This window comes from Nansenia antarctica (assembly GCF_963989245.1).
Source record: "Nansenia antarctica genome assembly, chromosome: 5".
NCBI lineage: Eukaryota > Metazoa > Chordata > Actinopteri > Argentiniformes > Microstomatidae > Nansenia > Nansenia antarctica.
The window spans coordinates 23784700-23801991 of record NC_137690.1 but is presented as its reverse complement, the minus strand read 5'-3'; the positions used below and the strand labels follow the sequence as shown (position 1 = coordinate 23801991).

Here is a 17292-nt window from a genome sequence, read left to right as displayed (position 1 = left end):
ATAGAAATAAAATCCTTAAGGGGAGGTTAAGAAACCTGGTAGAGCTTGTTGCCTCCCCTAAAAAGTAATGACAAAATAAATAAAAGATAAAATACAAAATTAAGATGGCGTTTCTCTCCAATAGTCTAGTCTGCAAGACTCCGTAGTGCAAAAATGAAGAAGAACATGACACAATGTGTTTATACCAGAAGGAATATCACTGTAATAAGAATTATTATAGCCCTAGGACAAATATTGAATACACCACACACTTAGCTACATACACCGTTTTTGTGGGGGTCTTAATACAATTCAAGTGAGACAATAAATGAATAACCTTGTATAGATTAATGAAATTGTGTTTAACGTTTCTTACACTCACAGTGCATTTCTGTATTTTAGACTGGATAATACATGTAGGCTATGCTGTGTAAACCTTTATTTTTTTCCGCGAAAAAACAACGTGGTTTCAAACTTGACGCTTGGACGCTGACAGCGTCACCGTGGTAACAGTCCTCAATTACCAATGATTGGCCAACCCGTGGGAATGTTTCAATTCCCTCAGTACGATGATTGGTCGGTGGGCGGTCTGGGAAGCCGTGAGCGTCTGCACCGTTCCGGGTTATTGTCAGTCTCGGCAGCTCGGCAGAGGGGAAGACCGCATCCCGAAGCGTAGTGAGCTGCCTAAAACAGGCAAATATTTATTCTGACATAATCAAAATTGATTGGTAATTCAATCCAATAGAGGAATAACGCCAAGGATTCATTAGAACTGATTTTTGTCATCTCAATCGGAAATCTGAGTCTGAATCGGGAGGACAGACGTTTCCGAGAGAGACTGCAGACACCGCCGGAGAAAGTGTAGACGGACGGAGCTTCATCATCCGGGATTTTATCACCTGCTAATTTATTTCTAACAACTGCATTTGACATAAAGCTCAACCTTGATACATCTTCATCGTACGTCGGTGCTATATAAACAACGCTGAAATATATACATGTTGCGAGATGGAGATTGATTAGACTGAACAGTCGAAACACTTACTTGGCCAGTGCGTAATAACGGCCAATTTGGGAATTATGCGTTCATCTGCTCTTTTGGATTGACTATCACTTCTTGTGACAAGCCTAATTTGGAGATATTCTCGCGAAAGCGAAGAGAAGATAATATATGAACAGGATCATTTTCATACTTTGTTTCGGAAGGCGAAAGGTTGAGTAGGCTTATGCGTTAGGTGAGATCGCAGTTGAACGGGGAAAAGGTTGTCACGCAACGCTCCTGGAATTGCCGACCCGTTATTGCGCATTAGTTTACAACAACATTTGGCGATGAATGACAGAGAGCAAATGCAGTAAGAGAAACACCGTCATTGTTAATCAACGAGGAGAAGCTTATTAACGACAGGTTAAAAGCTGTTTCTGCATATTGGAAAACAGGATGAAACCTTTTTGATTCGGACTGCAACGCTGTGAAGCAGATTGCTCAGTGCTACAACCTGCATGGAATTCTAGTCTGCACTACGAAACAATTTATGGTAAATAGTTCCCCTTTCCAAATACATCTTCACTTGTCAAAACTGTAGTTATCAATTCCTTGCAAGCAAAATGAATTTGAATTTACATTTGGCAGCCGGTCTAAGCAGCCGGCGTCACACGGAGGCTTGTCTGCATGGGCTATAGCTCTCATAATTGATGGATGGAGTGACTGGCTTGGCTAAATGTACCACAGGCTAAAGAACAATTGATGGATCGTGTGGAAAAATAGAATGAGGATGTAAGATGCGTTGCAGGGACGCTGAAACAAGATGTTCTTTGAGATATAAAACCTTTGTTTCCATGCGTAACCTGCAATAAAGGAAGTGTTGTAAAATAGATGTGTCAGTTGCTAAATGGCTTTAGGAACTGCTTTGATGTGTACTATTGGTATTTTCAAGGATGGGTAGCAATTAAAGTCTATTGTCGTGGGTATTGCACCCAAGGCACAACAGGCAAGGTAATGTGGCACTGGCAGAGTCGTGGTTTAGAATTATATTAGGGTGTACAATTATTTTCTGTACGCCCCCATGCGTCATATTATTTTTAATGAGCGGCGAGGGTAAATAGTTTCAACGGCAATTAATGATTTTCACCCCGAAGTGAAACTGGCGCCGCGGTTCTTTAAATAGTTCATGTACTGAGATGTTGATCAAGGAGCTGTTAGATGTTTTCCTCTCATGAGCGAGGATCGGTGCGCAATTCCTCACAACTTTTTCAGGTGTTTTGGTGACTTATACCGTTAGTTCAACTTATACAGTCGGCCTATGACTTATTTATAGGTACAATTTATTTTTGTTTTAATAATGAAGCCAGTGTCAACTTATTATACGCCCAAGTACATGCGCAAATAACAGTTTCCAAGAACATGTAGTTTGCCTATCTATGCGATCATATCTTTAAAAGCACACCATGACAGGCAGGAGAATACTCGGAGGTTCACGCTTTATTTGAATAGGAATGCAGGCCAGTTGGTAAATGTTGATTGTTAGCTTGTAACTTTATATTTGTTTACTGTGAACTTTGAGCCCAAATGGCAGCTCAAGCTTGTGTAGTGTAGAATATGCTACTTTCCATTAGTTCTTTTTTAGTCAATAATGCTTACATCTTGTTATTTAACTTAATGGTCAAACTTGTATTTACCATTTTAAACACAGTTGGAATTGGGTTTACATTCCCATGTGAGAGTCCTGGAGTTTTTATTGAATTAAATTAAATCTATTTATTCATATACCACCTCAGGCCTGGGGTCTTTCTGCATCATGTCAGTGGATATAGAGCACAGACTGGGTAGCAAGCTTTACTCAGCATCAACTCAATGGCAAGCTCAATGAATCCAGCAGGGACCCTCAGCATCCAAGCTTCCCATACATGTCCAGGCTCCTCCGGTCGACAGCCAGAGCACCTGCCATGCCTCCTGTTTGGTTGTATTGAATAAAACATCCAGTGATGTATGAGGCAGAGGCTTCACCCGAGGGGGCAGAACTGCCTCATTTACTTCCTCCACTCTGCGCCTGTGACCTGCTGAGCAAATTGTGCTCATATTAGCTCTGTGGCTGCTCCTCACCTAAACAAATAGTCTCCCCAGCATAATGCTTGCCTTAACTCAACATGATGGTTGGACGCGGGTGGGGAGGATGGGGTGGCAGGACAGCCTAATATGTAGGTCACTGAATTACCTCTTGGATTTGTGGCTCTGTTTTTTGCTGAAATATCATGACTCATATTGCCTCTTAGGAGGTTGAAAATGAACATTATGGCCTAAAAGTGTTTTCATCTGGGACTGTATTGCTGAGTATCCCAACAGTTTTAATGCACATCTCTGAACTATTAGAAAGGTTAACTAAAGCAAGCTTTGTTTTGAAAAAATCAAAAAACTAAGGACTTTTCCATCAAAACTCAGACTCATTACAACTCAATCTTAATACTGGTGTTTATATGGCCTTACAAACCAATTGCCATTTGTCTTAACTCTCAACTCACAGGATATTCGTTGAAGGACAGATTTCATTTTCGCAAGATATTAAGAAAAGTAATACACTAAGCAAGCCCAGACGCTTTATCAATTTGCAACACTGAAATTATATTTCAGTTTGATTGATTGATAGCATTTTATATTAAAACTGCAGCCTTGAGTGAATAAGTGAGCTTTGCTCATGAATATCTTTATAATAGAACTTAGAACTTTAATTTCCTGCTCTATATATTCATCTATTTTTTATTTTTATTTTTTTATCCCCCCATGGTTTGATTGTCTTAACACAAACCCAGAGGCAACAAACCCCATTCTAGATTACTAAACTAGAGCAGAGTGTGTGCAATGCAACTGAAAACATACTTTAGGGGAGTTACACCATGATCTAGTGATATAGTTTGTTTATCTTGGATAGAAATTCATACATAGTCCACTTTCTTCATTCATCGTGTAGTAGGGTTTGTGACCATTTCTGATATTTATAGCAATGTTATAGCACATTTGTTTTTTGAATTGTGTGTGAATCTGTGCATGTACTACGACTGTAAGTATTATAGGTTGCCTGTGTATTTCTTGGAAATATCTTGCCTAGAAATATAATCTGACTCATGGGCATTTGGGAACTAGGTCCATGAACTTTTTCTCTCAAGGGCATCCAAACAGTATCTCATTAGATATTGATCAAAGCGTTCCTCTTTCAGCAAAGTTACTGTATATATTTACTCTAGTATCATTCCTTGTATAAACAATCTACATATGAAAGAATACAAAATGAAAGAACGATGTTCCCTCGAGCATTTGTTGTGTTGAACAAGTCTGTATTGTTTGACATTAGAGGTACAGGTAAAGTAGTTGCAGTTTGCCTGTGAGTTATTATGGCTGGAAGTGTTTGCACGGTGGCTGGATGATGTACAGTATTCTCTCTGTCAAGGTTCTCTATAGCCTCTTCAGTGATTATTATCCCATCCCTGATCCTGTTGCCTTAGGACAGCACAGCCTACAGTATACTATGCCTTCTCTTCTCCCGCTGTCTTCCTAAAACACCAGTGAATTGTTGACCCTCCGTCTCCCTCCTGTATTTGACTACTGATAGCCGTCCCTTTTCCCACTGCCCTGTCGAAGTACACACCAGACCGTTGAGTCAAACATTATAGAAGCCCAAACTCGCTTGATCCATATTTACCATCAAGGACATATTATTCCCTGTCTTACTGTTAGGCTCTTCTTTAGGGAGTCTTTTTCAAAGTGCAAGCATTGTATGACATTTCTTACAGAGCAGGCGAGGAAAACAGACGGAATCTTTCAATCTTTTTGTTGGGTTTAAGAGTCCAGAGAACGAGGATTACATTCTGATTGCGTATGCACCCCTGCAGTGTCTCTGGTGACTGCTGTGTGTTAGCTAGGAGGTTTTTGTTCTGAAACCCATTATATTATATTTCTGCTCATAGTAATGCCCATCCATGATTACCTTGCCTGGGGCTGTGAGGCGTGCTGATGTGCCTAACAGGTGTTCTGTTTATCCGCCGTAACCCACAGTGATAGCAGACAGTTGGGTTTTCATCAGGTTTCATAAGTGCAGATATGTCACTCTACCCCCTCCCACTGCTGTGCTGACTGCAGATTTGTCCAGGCTCATAGAAGCCAATGTCCAACCTCTGATGTAGAATGGTTAAAAGCAGTGTGGCTATTTATTATATGCAGTTATGCATTTGAGATGCAGAGTGAAATGGCTATGGGGACCTTGCTTTCACTATTACCGGTAGACCCATTATGTGTTTCCCATAGGTTTTGGATCTGGACAGCCAAAATGGATAAACTGGTATACAATAACCCCTACCACAAAGGCTGCAATAAAGCACATTGTTGCGTTTATAACTAATCAAGTATATGAACGAGTTAGGAATAGGGATGCTCCGATTTATCGGCCACCGATTTAAATCGGCCGATTTCACTCCAAATGACTCGATCGGTGATCGGCAAAAATGGCCGATCGCAAAAACCTTTTTTTTTTGTTTCTTTTTTTTTTTCCTTTTTCCTGGGGAAGACAGATAACTGAACAGAAAACATAGGAGGACGTAACAGTATGTAAACCATGAAGGCCACGTTTATGATGTCTTTTATACAGCCATATCGACTGACTTGGGCTTCAGGCCCTAACTGGGTGATAGGCCAGACCTTTACTATGCCATAAAAATGGGTCTGCGTTTGCTTGGTGCCTAATGGATCAAAACTTTTGTCTAAAAAGCAAAAAATATGTAGGCTATCCAGTCAGTAGGCCTACAGTTATGTATTTAAAAAAAAATCGGTATCGGTATCGGTTGATCTTGAGGAAAAAAATCGGTGATCGGTATCGGCCCCAAAAATCCAGATCGGAGCATCCCTAGTTAGGAACGACATGTTGCCTACAAAGTATTTTAGGGATGACAGTCAGTAGATAAAACAAATCTGACAAGCTCTCAAACAGCATATTTGCTCTCCTTAAAAACAATGCCTCACCAGCTTTGCTCATAGTCACATTGATTTGTTCTGGGTGACAGTGTCGGCTGCCATGAAATCTCTCTGGTGTCATTGATCTTCAGGAGCAGGAGATAGAGTAACATGGGGACTCAGAGGTAACTCACAGAACCTTAATGTGATCAGGGCTAGGGTTTAATTAATTATATATATTATAATTCTTCATTATGATGTGACCTATGCATCAAGGAAAGATTCAGCTTTGATTTGTTTTGTAGGCTTGGGTGCTGTTTGATTTGGTATTGTTTCCCCCCATGTTTCACATTATCTGCTGAACTCTTTATTGCCACTCTTTTCCAATGCCAGAAGCAGGAAAGGTTTTATCTCATGTGAGCTCTGATTAATCTCTCTCTATATGCTGGTGTACTCTAATCTTGAATGGGAGCTATCTGATTCTCCTCGGCTATTGAGGAAGATCAAACTTTAATGGAACAAGGAACTGCAAATCATGCTAATCTCCATCTCTGCTGGATTTTGGTTGGCTGCCGTCCCTTGGGCTTTGTAGCGTTCTGCAATAGCAGGAAATAGCAGTGAAGATAACATGTTTTCTCTCTATGCTTTGGTAATTTATTCCCAGTTGACGATAGCTACCACTTCACATCTTTGCTGTTTGATTACCTGGTTGAAGGAGCAGCAGGAATAAACATAGGCGATGATTGACATTGCAAATGGCTATGACCTTAATGGGTGAACCTTTCCCTCCCATTTTAATTAATGTTCTTAATGAGCACTGTCGGTCCAGTGTCAACCCCTCTTCACATATTGGCAGTTATGCACTGTATAGGAAGGCCCGATGTGACATCCGTCATCATATGCCCCCAAGACCTTTACGCTCTATACTAGCCAATGGGAAGCTAGCTTTAGCAGTTTATCAGTGTTGAGTATATCAATGTTCAATTTGTTTAATTATACCACAGTCCATTTAGGAATGAGCGACTGACTGTTATTTTGCCCATTCAATTCTGCTATATCATTCAAAATGGTACATATTGTGTTTGCTAGCATCTGGATTGGGACAATGGCTACATGTGTCGATTGTTGCAAATGGATACTACTTAGGGGTGACACATCGCCCAGCATCAGTTAGCGGCTGTGACAAAAAGAGGCTGTTACCCAATTCTGATGGCGTTGCTGTAAAGTAATGACATTTCCACTGACTGGAGAAAACAATGTTGTCTGGACCGGATGGTAATTGCAGAAGCCACCCCTCTCTTCCCCCTGCTCAGCGTGAATGCAACACGATTTAATAAAACTCTGGCGATTTTTATCTTTTATTGCCAGACCTAGCAGCAGCAACACTGAGTGGAAGCAGAGGCGTGCACAGATAAAACTCATTCAATTTACCTGTTGAATTTTAACCAAGCTAGAGACCATTTGTGAGGGAGTGATGTGGTATATGACCCATGGGTTTTGTGTGTGTGTGTGTGTGTGTGTGTGTGTGTGTGTGTGTGTGTGTGTGTGTGTGTGCGCGTGTGCGTGTGTGTGAGTGATTATATGGTATGTAGTAGGGGTTGCTACTGTATATGTTTCTAATATAAAGCCAACTGTTTCCTTAATCTGAGCAGAGGAACAGCCAGGAATTTCCATCATTTTCTCCTGTTATTACTTGTGTCAAGAAAGAGTTGAAAATCCCTGTGATATTAGGCCCTCAGGCCCAAGAGCTTCTGTGAGCCTGCCTGCTTCCACTCACATATAGAAATATAGAAACACTGGCACGAGGACACGTATGAACACTCACACACACACATACACACACACACACACACACACACACGCACACTCCCTCTCCTAGCCCTGTTTTATTACCTCCTGCCTGCTGCTGGAATTGCTTTCCTCCCTCGAGTGAGCCAGGCAAAGCCGGCTTTATTGTGTTAACCTATTTGTGTGTCAAGAGCGATTGCGGCGTTCTTTATCTCTGTTTGTATTCGGACGGGGAGACGGCAGAGGGAGAGAGCGAGAGAGCAGGGAGAGGGGGGCGGAAGGGTTGGCAGGGGAGCCAGGCGAGCCACCAGAGTTAGACGGATAGCCGGTCACCTCGCTCCACTCCCGAGGATAATGACTGGTTGCCAAGCAATTTTTTCTCCCCCCTCCCCGACTGGCATCCAGAGTAATCACTTTTTATCTTTCAAAGATGTCATGTATAATTATAAGCCCACTGCCGTCCTTTGAAATCTGCCTAATGGCTCTTTTCATTTATTTAGGTGAGTGGGGGTAGGGGGTAGGGGGTAATGTGGATATGAAATTGGAGATTTGGGTGTGGGGATTGGAGGACTATTGGTTTTCCTAGATTACAGAACGATGCAATGACCATGTGTGTGTGTGTCTGTGTTCATCCTTTCTCCTATATGAGTTAGAACTGCCTGCTGTCGCATATCCACTGAAGCATTATCTACTTTGTGGTGAGCAATTGGTGGAGTTTGACCGGGATTACTCTACTGAGTAAAAGCCATTTTTTCTGGTTGATAGCTGTGGGTGTCAACCCTCTGATCTGGCATTGGTGACACACACACACACACACACACACACACACACACACACACACACACACACACACAGACACACACACACGCTTGATCTGAGAGACCAGAGGGGACCAGGTCTCCTTTTTGTGAGCTCTTAGTTTTATTAACATTTTTATTGAGTTGAAGGAATTGCTGACCCTTCTGCTTAGGGGAAATGAGAGTTTTGGCAGATATGTCTGGCACCAATCCAACCTTTTTAACCTAAGATTTGTGCTCTGTTCATTCAGCAGATAACATTAGTTGTGTCATTTATTTATTTATTTATTTATTTTTTACAAAATGTCAGTACTTTGTCAGGAGTTTCAAAACCACTTTTTTTTTAGTACTTTTTAAGTTTTCATTCCATTGTGCATTCTCAGCAGCTATGTGTCATTAGTGTACAGCCTTCCTCGTGTCATGCAGCAGCTTCCTATGAAGGTAGTTTGCTGTGTATTTAAATGACAGGATGAAGGCATATTATCTGAACATGACCCCAATTTACACTGCCTTTCATCGCCAGCAGCCATTGATGTTTGCCCAAAGTCCAGCATCATTTTAATGCCTGGCCAATTATCCTCCCTGCTTTTGAAAATGTCATTTTTCTCCTTCCTTCTGTATGTAGAGGTAAAAAATGTAATTTGAAGTTCCCTCTGAAGTTCAAATTAAACTTTCACATCGGGAATCATGAAAGTCTTGCTTACTCAAACAGACTGAATACATTGGGATCAAATTAAAATGGTCCAGGGAGCCACTTGGTGTTGGCATAAAGCTCATACAACTTGAGGTATTTGTTTTGCATCAGAGCTGCTTTAAACAGTCTCAACCACATCTGCATTGGCTCAGTGTGTTGGCTCTGGTTTCAGTTCAATGCTATCTTCTTTATCCAGACTCATGCACCGTTGCTAAATTTGACAGCTTCCCTCGTCCTGGGAACTTCATGCAGACATATTAAACATACTACCCCCCACACCCCTCCTCCTGCTTTGGTATGGTTCTGTGACTGCGTCTATGGGAACAGCTGTCCAGCTGTCACCACAGCCAGCCTCTCCTAGGCAACATCTGCAGAGACTGAACACACATGCCTCTCTCTCTAGTCTCTAAAGAGTGTCAGGCCTGTGTCAGGCCTTTTCACTGCACACTAGTACAGACCAGATCAACTATGGCAGTTGATTTATTTGTATGTAGCCACACTATCCACTACTATGCAACAGAAAAAATAAGCAAGAAAAAATAAGCGCCTCCACCTTATTAGATTTTTTTACCTCCCTCAAGCAAAACATTCCGTGGAACCATGATTTTGGTCGACTTGATCATGTACTGTAAATGAAATATATCATTTTAGATTGAACGAATTAAGCTCCTCGCACAAAATGTTTGCTTTGTTTGGTGGGGGCTATAATACTTTCTTTAGTGATTGGTCACTGGTCAGGTCCCTGTATTCCTTAGAGAGCTTCATTCCCCATCATGATATTGTTGATATTGGATCCATGTTTGTCTGCATCTTTTTCAGATATCCTACTGCTTGTATCTCATTCCCTACAAACAGCCCTCAACCTCTGCAGTGTTGTGTGTGTGTGTGTGTGTGTGTGTGTGTGTGTGTGTGTGTGTGCGTGCGTGCGTGCGTGTGTGTACGTGCGTATGCGTATGTGCGTGTGTATAAACAAAGTCCCAGGGAGCGAGGTGTAATGGCCTGGAACTGACGAGAACCCACTGGGAGACTCTCTCCTTCATGTAGCCCCCATCTCCCCTCCCCCCGACCCCCCCTCTCACTCCAGTCCTCCTGGCAGCATAGAGACGGCGAGGCGGCGTAGGGGGCTACAGAGCCGTCTGAGTGGGGGGAACAGAACGGAGCTCCAGTCCCCTCTGTCAGCCACAAACCTGGATATGGGAGACCGCATGGGATGAGCCTGTAGAGAAGGGGGAAAGCAGCTGTTCACTGCTTTTTTCATTCCTTCCATCACAGTCTCGCTTGCTCTTCTCCCTCTCTTCTTCCTCATGCTGTCATTAGCTCCTGTGATGTTTGTTGGTGGAATGCCTCATGTAAAAGAGAGTTGATCTAGTACGGTAGAAATGAAAGTGGATTGATTTAGCGAAGGTTTGTTCTATGATACTGTCATGATTCTACCATCCACTTTCTTTGACTTTGGACTTTGGAGGTATTAGGATGTTGAAAGGCTTGATTTCAACATCTTTGTATTTTGAAAGGGCCTCTCAGGCATACTGTCTCTCTCCCCCCAGACAGCTGCAGAAAGTGAAATGGGCTTTGAGTAACATTTGATGGATTCTGTTTACTGGAGCTGAGAGAGAGTGCTTGGATGTCTCCAATTAAGTTTCACTTAAGGCTTGTCTTTGAGTCAGATTTCCATTTTGTTCCCCCGTCTCCAGTGACAGCGTCGTGCTGCCAATTGTAACGAAGGATTGTGACGAGGACATTTGGTGATTAGGCATTGTGTGGTGATTGAGAGGCGAAGCCGGCATCTCGATGCAAAACCAAATTCCATATGGCTATGGTGAAAGCTCTCCTCCCCTCCGGCCCACACTCAAACACTCCCCTGCCCCGATGACAAGGAAATCATCTGCTCATGACTTATGGTTTTATCATTCAAATTTCCCCATTGATACTCGCTGCTGTGATTGGCACATGGACCTGAAAGCCCAGAGCCACCTCAATCGAGCTGCGGCAGCCAGTTGGTAACCGTGACAATGGTCTCTCCTTTCTGACTTGTTTTCATACTTCTTCTGCTGTCACAGAAACCTCACAGATTGCATTTCTGCCAAGACAGCATCCTATTCATCTTTTTAAAATAAGGGGCTGGAGCACAGTAGTATTGTTTGCAGAAAACCGGGAGGACCTTGTGAGACCACAGTGAAAACGAAAATGGGGAAACATGGGTTTGGTCTCATTGTGGCAAGAAAACTGAGCCTCCTTAAGAAGGAACACTATTAGAAATCCAATAGCTCTGGTGCTTTTGCGGAGGTGGATGCTATGGAGGTTTGAATATTACACAGGCCCTACCTGATACTCTGTGGACTCCCTCTGGCGTCCGCCCTCTCCCATCTCCTGAATGAGTCCAGGTGTGTATGCACTTTGATCTGTAATGTGACAGTCTGAATCAAAGTCTCTGTATCCATTGCCATTTTCAATGGGTATGGACTTATTGGTCCCCTTTGTTAAGGAAGGAGCTGAAATTGTCTTTCCAATGCTACATTAATTCCCAACTGCAGCATTCAGAAATGGCAGATCTTTAAGACATTGTGGTACACCCTCCCAAGAAGAGAAAATTACAAATCAAGAAGCCTTGTTTAAAGAATAGTGGCCTTGTAGATAGTGAACTTGTTTCTTTTAACCGACAGTAAGCTCTGATGTTGTTCACGACGGTCCCCTTTTATTCCCTGAGAAGGCTGTCTTGTGGATGCAAAGGTTGAGTTTTTGTGTTTAATTGTTAGTATTAAATGTAGGCTAATTGGCGTTCATTTTCAAAACAGTGGAAAGTCTGTTCTTAAAGCTTCTCTTAGCCTGTTAAATTGATGTAGATGCAAACTAGAAAACACCTTGACACCTTTAGTTAGTCAATGACAGCCACTATGTGCAAAGATTCCAATGGCCACTGGGATGAAGCTGTTATGGGCCATAACTTATGGCGCCTCTTATGAAGATGTTCTATGCCATCATTGTATGGCGTTCCTGTCCTGTGTCCTTGTCCCCGCTCTCCCCTCCACTCCCCCCTCGCCAGACACCGCAGTCTGCGTGTGTGTGCGTGCATGTGAGTGTGTGTGTGTGTGTGTGTGTGTGTGTGGAGCTATTCATAGTCATCTCTAGCCTCTAGCTGCCCCTCCAATCCAAAAACATTGCAAATCAATACAGTAATAATGGGACACGCAGAGAGTTCATAACAATATAACCTACTACTTTACTACTTTTGCTTTAGCTTGACACAATCCCTTTCCTTCATAGTCATGTGATGAAAAGCGCTGCTGAAAGTTAATCAATATGTATGGTGTAGGCCTTAATGTTAACTTCGGATCTACAGAAAATATGTTGAGAATGTGAATTTAAATGATCCATGATAAAAGGAATTTTTAATCCAATTCTTGAGGATGTTTTACCCCTTGTGGAAATAAATGTTCCATTAACACAAAGTCTTTCAGTCTGTACAGAACATGCATTTTTCTTTGTTATGTTTCCCAAAGTCTTGTGAAATGATTGCATTTGTCCTAAGGTTATTGTTAATTGTGCAAGTTAAAAAGAGTATTTTTCTTGGATTTCTGTTTGTATAGCTGCAAGACACAATAGATTTTCTCAAATCTGAGTTTTCATCTACATTACAGATATTTGTTCAGTTAAACACAAGTCAGCTCTTTGTGGATAGTTACTTGTGTGACTGTGCGATTGTGATCCTCCTGACCGTACACATGTGTGTTGACAGGGATGTCCTTATTGTTCTTGTGTGTAGTCTGCTGTCCCAGATTCTGTGTTCACACAGACTCTTTCTAGGAGCGTCTGAGACGTACTCTAGCAGCCACCGTCGCCTGCACATCACACACAGCCACAAGTCGCAACTCCCTCCCTCTCTCCCTTCTTTCCTCCCTCCCGCCCTCCACCCAGAAAGATTCTCTCAGTTCTTTCACTTTCAAAGGGTTTGCATAGCTCCAGTGTGTAGAAGTATCTCCTCCTCTCTTTGCCTGACCCCCTCCCCATCCAGGCAGCACTCTTGACCTGCTGCCCTATTGTTTCCACTGGGGATGGATGGGGAGCCGCCTCTGCCGACGCGATCCTTCACTCAATAGCTGCTCCATCTGTCGGCTCCATGACTCTGGGTTACAAGCGGGGATTTTGCACCGTCTGTGCAGGATGTGAAAGGAGCTATCTCGGGGGGCTCTCTGAATAGGGTTTTAAGACTGTGGTGGTGGGGTGTTGTCATAGCCCCCCTTTACCCCCCCCCCCCACCGTCACAGGCCCAAGCGCAGCCGGCTGGGAGTGTGGAGATGAGAGGCCCTCATTGTGTCTGTTCACAGGCCCCCGGGCGACAGGGTCACCTTGTCCCCAAACAAACGTTGCCCTCAGTGGGATTGTTGGCGCTGTGTTTGTGTGTGTGTTTATGTTTGTGCATGTGCATGTGCATGTGCATGTGCGTGTGTGTGTGTGTGTGTGTGTGTGTGTGTGTGTGCGTGTGTGTTTGGTTTGTGTGTGTGTGTGTGTGTGTGTGTGTGTGTGTGTGTGTGTGTGTGTGTGTGTGTGTGCACGTGTTTTAAAGGGGAATGGGTATTTGAGTATAAGAATGCACCATTAGGAAGGGGGCAGAGACCCTGGCTGCGAGCACATTTATCTAGCATCTCTGCCTTTCACATCCGAGCCTATTCAACACAGCCCGTCTGGATGAGGCTTTCAAAGGACATCAGAGATAAACACTCCAGACCGTTTTGCAGGTCAAACTGCTCTTAGTGAGCATTTAGAGCAACACATCTGCTGATATTTGATCTGCATTCTATGTCTTTTCACTACCATCTTAAAAAAAAGAGGACCTTTTGAAATTGTTCATTTTGTTCCGTATTTCCCCTCCTTGGATTCATCTACTCAGTGCTTCTTGTATTAGGAGACTAGGTTGGTGTAATTGTGGTCACATCTTTCGATGGGGTCATTTGGGGAGTAAATTGAAATCCTTGACTGTTTTGACAGCTGTCTTACAGCGCTGTATGACGGTGGCCCAGACCATCAGACTGAGGCCTTTAGGCTCCTCTTGGCATACTGTACGTGGGGTTGTTACTTAGTGCTGTCCTCTTTAGTGAGGGCCAATGGAATCCTATTATTTTATCAGTGTCGCTGTAAGTAATACATTTTCCTCACATTATATTCCAGGCCAATATCCTTTTTGATGGTTAGCTTCTGCCCTAAACGTAAGGGTATTGACTCTAATATACAACAAATTATAATGTCTTTGTATTCTGCTCAAAGCATTTCTACTCACTGACTATGCACTTGACTGTGCAGTAATGAGCCCAGCTAGGGAATTGCCTCCTCCCCTCACACACACACACTCGCATACACTCATCTCCTGAGCCCTAACAGCACCCTTAGTTTCCCTTTTCTGGACAGAGTCAGGACATCTGCAGCATAACCCAGCTCCTTCCGTTGTTTGTGTCTGGTGCAGAGCCTCCTGACCTCTCTCCCCCATGCAGCCAGGAGCCACACACAGCCTCTCCACTCCTCCTGCCACCGCGTCTTTATCACAGAGCCTCAGCCACAGCCACAGCCTCCCCACCTCTAGCTCTGGGACCAGACTCCCCTCCCCTCCGCTCACACAGACAGGCTGCTCATGCCCCATCCCCATCACACCTTCATTCACTTCAATTAAGATGATTTAAACAGCCAAAGCTGCTGCTGCTCCTCTTGTGCTTAATCTGAACACCCTGTCCTCTGCAGGTGTTTTGTCTCCCCCCCCCCCCCCCCCCCATCCTATTCTAAGGCAGTAAAAAGACTGAGTGAGGAATGTTGAGCACGACCAGGCAGACAGGCAGGCGGGGTTCGTTTGGGAGCGGAGCCCCCTTTTAGACAAGAGGGTTGAGAGAGAGAGGGCGGGGGGGGGCATAGAAAAGTGCAGTGACAGCACAATTAATAAATTGAAAACGGCTCCCGTTGTAAATTGTCTGTTGCTGGTGACAAACGATCTGATAGGGGAGCGCCTGGGTTTCCGACGCATTCGTCCCAATGGAGCTGTGAATAACCGGTCTATCTCCACACTGCTTAGCACCGGCCTGCGTGCTTAATAATTCATACAGTGTGAAATACTTTCCCTGGTTCAGATATGCCGTCGAGCCGCCGGCAGCAGGCAGGGGGCGGTTGGGGGGGGGTGTCCCTGTGGTGCTAATTTGGGGGAAGGTGACGTGCACAGATTTCCTAAGGTCTAGTTTGGAGGAAATGCCTCAGATCATACTCTTTCTTCTTCCTCTGTTGTTGTGTTAGAGAGAGCTGTGCACAGGTGATGAGGCGAAGGTGGGGCAGGGGGGGGGGGTTTGGGGACGACAACATTTAATGTTAGTTGCATTTAACCTTAGGTTGAACTGTTTGTACAGAGTGGAGGGTGTCTCCATGTATCCTGACTGACTGAGAGAAGTCAGTCATTTCTGAATAATAATTTCTGTGGGGACAGTGCGAGCCTGTAAACCTGCTGAGTAGTTTTTGCTGTTTCCCTTCCTGAGTGTCGAGGTCTGGATGTGTAGAGGTCTGGATTGACATGGGTAGCAGCAGGTGTCTCAGGACACCTAGTTCAGTGGTAGCATGGCTCCTGGTTCTTTTAGATGACCTCTGCGTCTGCCCCACAGCTGAATCCTCCCGCTGCAGTCTCACCAACCAGCCAACGGCTGCTCTTACTCCCTGGTCCCCCTGGGTCCTGTAGTACAGATGAGCAGTGATCCGAGACACCTCTGGCCAAACTGTAGCTCTCATAACTATTCTATATGGCACTGGGCCCACAGTTTTAATGGCCCTCATGGTGTGTGTGTGTGTGTGTGTGTGTGTGTGTGTGTGTGTGTGTGTGTGTGTGTGTGTGTGTGTGTGTGTGTGTGTGTGTGTGCGTGCGTGCGTGTGTGCGTGCATGTGTGTGTGTGTGCACGGGTGTGTGCGTGTGTGTGTGTGTGGGTGGGGGGGGGGTCGCTCCATGCGTGTCCTTTGTGTACAGACAGCGCTCTGTGGTTTTGTCTAGCTCGTTCCAGAGATCAGTCCTGTACAAACTAGGTTTTTATGGCTCGCATTCGGTTCCTGATACCAATTATGCAAACTATTAAAAATTTAAGGAGGACAGTCTTTTATAATTTAATCCTAAAGTAATAGATTCTATTAAAAATGCATGAGAGGAGCTTTATAGATGAAACTAGAATTAGTGTCTATCAAAGAGTCCAGTCAAGGATGCAGGGGGAATAGGCAGAAGGAGGGGCAGTATCGCCTCATTATTTAAATAGGATATGATTACCACCGAGTAGGACTGTTTCAGAGGCAGGGCTCAGTGGCCAGTCTAATCAGAGAAAATAGATATGGGTTTGGGGAGGCTCTCCAAAGGAACGCCTTTGTCTGGAAACGATGGCTTTAGAAGCTTCAGAGTCTTGGGTTCTTAGTGTTGATTTGACCAGAGAGATAAAGTACAAAGGAGTGTATGATTTGGGAGGTTTTAGTCATGGTATATCATGGCAGTATGTCAACCAACTTTCTATTTCTTTTATCTTCTTTATCTTTCTTATTGTTTCTCTCCCTTCAGATTGTTGGTTGTTGTCAGGTTGTTGAGATCAGAGTCCTGTTCTTGCTGATAGCTTGTGTAGGTGGTGTCCAGGCGTGAAAGCAGGAAGCCTGCACCACTGTATCTTAATGGCTCGAGCAGCATGGGAGCAGTACACCTTTTACTGACCTCAGTGCTCCTGGGTCCACAACTCACCCCCTCACCCCCCCCCCCCAACACACGCGCGTGCGCACACACACACACACACACACACACACACACACACACACACACCTGTCAAAGCGAGGTTCCCTACGTGTTCATGAGTAGCCATAACTATAATGTAAATATAATACTTAGAAAAGAATCCCTTTCACTATCTTATCTTATTTTTCCAACTATTGCCTTAGTCATTGCAATAGTAAAATGGGCTGTTTTATGGTGCAGGAATAATGTGAATTTTCCGCATTGCGGGTTTCCCACAGTGGACCTTTATTGGTCCTCGGAAAGCAACTGAATCTCTATGATTTTCATCAACGATTACTGGTATAGATCATGGCTGTGTAGTAATTCAGTTATCAAA

The 17292-nt window shown here is 43.9% G+C and overlaps 1 protein-coding gene across 1 annotated transcript in view; it reads left to right on the top strand.

Moving 5' to 3' along the window:
* Positions 1-644: 644 nt before the first annotated feature.
* Positions 645-17292, top strand: part of fam222aa (family with sequence similarity 222 member Aa) — a 48097-nt gene continuing 31449 nt past the window's right edge. Inside the window, exon 1 of the mRNA XM_080532505.1 lies at positions 645-1514. The gene's annotated coding sequence lies outside the window, so the exon portion shown is untranslated. The remainder of the gene's footprint in view (positions 1515-17292) is intronic.